Here is a 6,000-nt window from a genome sequence, read left to right as displayed (position 1 = left end):
CGGACTAGATGATCTGCTCAGGTCCCTTCCGACCCTAGAAACTATGAAACTGTATATATACATATTTTTTTTTTCTTTTTTTTTCTTGGGCATATATATAAGACCTGGCAACATCCCAAACACTCGGTTTTGGGTGTAGCTAAACTGACCATCATAATGGCAGTGACTGCTTTTGATGAATTTGCTCATATAAAAGGAAGAGATGTTGTGCCATAGTATTTTTAATTGATCTTCTGGTAGCATGTAGGTGCTCCAGTTGAAGAATACAAGCTGTCTATACTTGGCATTGAACAAACATATAACAAAAGATAATCTAAATGTGAAGTGTGAAATAGCAGGTAGGTTCAACAAATAAGTACGGAGGACAGTAGGTAATAAGGTTATAGGAGAACAAGGATTCAGCCCTGGGGCCTGGACTTTGTTCCAGTTGGTTCCAATTTCTTAGTTTATATATTTTGTACCACGGGTATTGGCCACATTTCTGGATGACTGAGGTCTCTGCAGTGGGCTATTTAGCTGTTGAAAGAGAAAAGAGTGGGCAATGGGGCAGTGCATGCTGGCCTGGCTTAGATTTAATTGAACGTGCCTTGATCCTATTCTTAATTGCACCATTTTTACATCTCTACAGGGGCGTGTGTGTGTGTGTGTGTGGGCAGGTTCTCTTGGATCGCTGAGTCTGGTCTCCTGCTATCACAAGTGGCCATGCCAGGTAATCCTTTTCACAGGCACAAGCATAACTGACCTGACTCTTGTGAAGTTACTCTTCATTCACACCGCTGTACCTGAGATCAGAATTCCTACTCTCATTGGGGAAGATATCAAACAGTTGACTGTCAACATTATACCTTTTAAAACACCAGGCCATGATATTCGCATCCAAGAGTTTTGAAAGAGATGGCTGAGGAGCTTTCTGGACCATGGATGCTGATTTTCCGTAAGTCTTACAATACCGGGGAAGTTTCAGAAGACTGGGAAATAGCTAATGTTGTGCTAATATTGAAAAAGTGTAAACAGCATGACTCAAGTAATTACAGGCCTGTCAGCTTGACTTTAATTCTGGGCAAAACAATGGCACAGCTCATAAGGGACTGATTTAGCAAAGAATAAAAAGAAAGTAATCTAAATTAATGCTAACCAACAGAGTTTATGGAAAATATATCTTGCCAGACTAATTTGATATCATTTTTATGAGATTACAAGTTTCCCTGAGCAGAGTAGATATTTGGACTTCCAGAAGGCATTTGACTTGGTATCACAAGATATTTTGATTAAGAAAGCCAAGTGATAGGGAAAAAAAAAAAAAAAGCAGCATGGCACACTTTACATAGATTAAAAACCTCTTAAACGATAGAACCCCCCTCCCAAATGTGATTTTAAATGAAGAACCTCTAAGTGTGTGTGTTTTTAAATAGAGAACCTCTAAGTATGTGGAGAAGTCCTGCAAGGATCAGCCCAGAGACCTTTCCTATTTAATATTTTCATCAATGGCCTGTAAGAAAAAGGAAATTGTTACTGATGGAGTAGAGATGGCACAAATATTGGGAGCATGACAAAGAAGAGAAGGGGCAGGTAGGTCACTGGAACAGGGTAATCAGGATAATTTGACAATATGGGTATAAGCAAACAACCAGCATTTGTTTTAAACAAAATGGAGGATCCTGTACCTAGGGGCAAAAAAATGCAGCTCATACTCATAGCACTATATCCTGGAAGGCAGAGACCCTGAAAACTTTGTTAAGGGGGGATGTCATCAGTCTTTGCTAAATTCTCTAGTCTGGACACTCACCAAGCAACTGTGCTGGAACCCACATGCTGGATCCTAGAGCTTCTGAGGTCCTCAGGCAGGCTGCAGACATAGTTTCTGGTTCTTGTAAGGGTTAGGGTTAGACTAACCCTTCGTGCTTCCTGGCTGAAGACCCTCTCTCTAGGGAATGGGACGTAGCAGTCCAACTTCTTCTGAGAACTTGAGACTAGTCTTGACACTCTGAGATACTCCCACTGCTCAAGCACACCCTCCTCAGAGGTCCTATCCCATGAGTATTCTGGCTTACAGCATAAGGCTTATGGGAAACAGGATAGTTGAATGAAGAACATGCAGCCTTTCCAGAGGAATGTCTAATCCCATCACACGCTATGAAGAAGACACATGCTAATCTAAGAAAAGCACAAACACCTCTGCATCATTTCCTCAGAGTCCTCGCTGTTCTTAAGAATCCCTTAAATTTTAGTCTCATGTTCCTCCCATGGATCATCCTCAAAACTTGCACCTATCTCCCTATAGTTTTGCCATGTTAGTCTGAAGGCAGGCAGAAGGCAGTACAGAGATGCACCTTAAAGGCTAACTGGGTGCATCTACATGTGCACCATTACTGTGCATCTACATGTGCACCATTACTGTGTGGTAACCACAAGTTACTGCGCAGTATGGGCATGCGTCTACACCAGTACTGCACGGTAACTATGGTGACTTACACTGACTCAGGAGTATATCTTCTACCTGCATGATGCAGGTTTCAAACTTACTCCTGAGTAGTTACGGAGCAGTAAGGCACTTGTACACACCTTACTGCACAGTAACACTGTTTGTGTGGATTGACTTTGAAGTAACTGTACTCCCAAGTCAGTGCACAAACAGCAGTACTGCGCAGCAGTGCCTACACATGTAGATGCTGGTCTAAAAAGTAAGTTACTGTGCAGTAAATGCATGTGTAGACACACCCAATGAATGAGAGATATGTTAGCTTTTGAGAGCAACATTTCATTACTTTAGGTGCTGTGAAAGAACAGTTCATCAAACAGAAAGAGTTATACTAACACAAAAGACAAGGAAGGGGTGGTGGGTAGAAAATGGGAAAGGAAGGAGAGAGGGCAGTGCTGAGAGAGGTAGAGGGGGATGCAGAGGACACTAAAGCAGCAAACCCATAAGGGCAGAAAAGCAAATCCATGAAATGGGATGTGATTCTGCAGTCACTGTTTAGGTCACACGCAACACAATCCAGTCTGTAGATGATTTCTTGTTCTGCAATTTCACAGTCAAGCTGATTTTTCAAATTCTGTTAATTAAGATCTGCTACTCTGGGGTCAGCAATGTAATGTTCAGGGAGGGCTGAAGAGTTTCGCCACAGGTTTTATTCGACAGCCTAGTCTCTGCACGTCCTTTCATAGCATCTGATTAAGCGAGCTGGTGTTCACAAAAAACATATGCATCTCTGATTTACTTAGTCTGTAGAGTGCAACTCCACCCTGACTTCTCCCTGTAGCTTCTTAAGGCCTGACAGAGGGAGGAAAAAAAACCCCAAACCCAAATTTTCCCCTTCTTCTAAATCAATGTGTCCTTCAGTAGTGTTGTGCCTTAGTTTCTTTTTTTCTTCAGGGCAATTCTGTAGTTCTAACCACTTCTACAGAGCATCTGGGTAGGACTCTTAGCCTACAGGTATCTCCCCTTGTTCTATACTGCTCCCACTTGTAAGGAAGATTTCATGTAAAATACAGTTAGCTTCTTCCTGGTCTGGAAGATGCATGGTGCTAGTCATGGTCAGAAGACTAGGGCATCCAATAATATATCACAAAGTCATAAGCTTTGAATGACCAAATATCCAAAATTTTTGCACATATCACAATGGATACTCAGCTGAATATGAGTTCCCAAGGCTAATTTAGTCCTTTAATATATAAACAGGGGAGCAAGGAGGTTATACCTCTTTATTTGATTAAATATGAGAGTACTACCAAAATACTTCCTACAGTGCTGGTGTCTATAGTTCAAGACAGAAGTTGCTAAATTGAAGATGATTCAAAGAAGCACCACAAGGATCATTAAAGGAATGGAAAACCTACCTACAGTGAAGAAGTCAAAGAGCTCATCCATTTTGGCCTAACAAATGACAGCTGACAAGGTGACCCATTCACTTTCTAAAAGCACCAGCACAGGAACAGACCTTTGTCTCCTGTGCTGAAGAGTCTTCCATTATCAAAGTTTTAACAACATACAGTAGCTGAAAGTTAAACCTAGACCAATTCAGATTTTTTTTAAAAGCACATATTTAAAACAGCAAGGGTAATTAATAGTTAGAGTGACTTTCATGGGATCGCAGTGCATTTTCCATCACTGGAAATTCTTAGCTAGAGACTGAATGCGTTTTGTTTTTTTTAAGAGACATGCTCCACTCCAGCATACTTTTGGTATTCGGAGAAGATGTTTATTTAGAGAAACCCTATGGCTACTTTATTCAGGAGGTCAAAGTAGGTGATAACAATGGTCTCCCTATAGCCTTAATATCTATGGATATAAGAAATTACATGGGAATTGCAACAGCTGCCTGGCTGGCCAAAGGACTGGCCAAGTAAAAAGTCATTTAGAGACTTTCAGCTGGTCGTGGATACAAATCAGACAATTTTGTGGGCTTGACCCCAAAAAATCAAGTGTTCACTTCTAATTGTCCATCAGCCTCGAAGGCAGAATGTATTATTTTCACTGATATATACTATTATCCTTTCAACTCAACTTTGAACTGCTATAGACTCTATTCTAGTGTAACAATAAATCTGGGTGTTTCATAACTTTGCCACTTTTGGCACAATTACCTGCTCACAGTATGTTCCTGTTTCAAGACCTAGCATAAGTTAACATTTATAAAGTTCTTGGAGAAAGTCACTGTATATTGGTGCAAATCATTATTATTAATATTATTATAGAAACCATTGTGCATAGTAACACCCTGTTAAAATGGCTGAGAACACTTGGAAAGTGACCATAATTAATATCATTCATGTGTATATCAGAATGCCTTTCACTCTCTAACCTTCTGTATTATAGGAGTGGTGAATTAATTTTGCCCACACATTCAGGACTAAATCATTAGGGTTGGAAAAGGAATTCTTGAGGGCGGGGTAGCCCCAGCTCCTGTTTCCTGGCAAGACTGAATTCATTTTCCTTAAGTCATTATAGTTAGACTGATTATAAGTCCGCCCTTGAAAACCTCTAAGTGAAAGTGGTGCTATGACCTCCCTTGGCAGTTCGTTCCATGGCTCTAACTGTCCTAATAGTTATAAAGTTTGTCTTAATCATTAACTTAAATTTCCCCTTTGTTGCAGCTTCATCCCATTACTTCTTGTCCTGACCTTGGTAACTAATTGGAATAATTGCCCCCTGACCTCCTCCTATTATTCGTTATGTATCTGGAGTAGAGATGAGCTTAGATCACAACGTTCAGGTCCATGTCCTAATCCCTCCAAATCTGGGGGCTATTCAATCCTGTGGTCTTTTTAGTTTGGTCTATTAGAAGGAAAGCAGCTATGAATAAATTCAGAACTGGGCTGACATGCTAAATAGATTCCAAGTATGGATATTATGATGTAAGAATGTCCTCACTTGTCTAGTTTAGCACATGGCTTATCAAACCAACCTGAATTAAATTGTCCCATCCCTAATTGGTTAATTAAGTCTTAAGTCTCCCCTTGTTCTTCAGCAAGCCTTAAGTACTTCAGAGTTGTCTACCTAAGGTACTCATATATCTTTCATTACCATATGAATGAAGTATTTGAGCACTGCAGAATCTTTAATGCATTTATACCCTCAACATCCTGCCAAATTATCTTAAATGCATTTTACAGATGAGTAACAGAGATGCTAATGACTAGACCTTGAAAGGTATTTAGATACCTTACTCCCACTGAAATCAATGGAAAGTTAAGCACCTACATATCTTTGAAGATCTGGGCCTTTGAAGTGATTTGCTCATGATCCTACATGAATAGCCAGTTGTATGCTATGTCCCTGATAGACTTCACAGCCATTAGGAGAGAGCCAAACTTTCCAGATATTTAATCACCCTAACAGCTATGTCCCAGAACATCATTTGCTTTGCACTATGGTCTTTGCCCATAGGAAGGGAGAAGTATGAACTGGCTTCTGCAGAGAGCCATGTTCTTCACCCTATTCTCTGAATTTCCACTACTACTTGCTTGAAGCGTGAAGAACTTCTGTACTCTTACATCTAT

Source organism: Crocodylus porosus, unplaced genomic scaffold (genome assembly GCF_001723895.1).
Source record: "Crocodylus porosus isolate Cpor-Errol unplaced genomic scaffold, CroPor_comp1, whole genome shotgun sequence".
Taxonomy (NCBI): Eukaryota; Metazoa; Chordata; order Crocodylia; family Crocodylidae; genus Crocodylus; species Crocodylus porosus.
The sequence above is the reverse complement of the archived record's forward strand: the minus strand, read 5'-3'. Positions refer to the sequence as shown.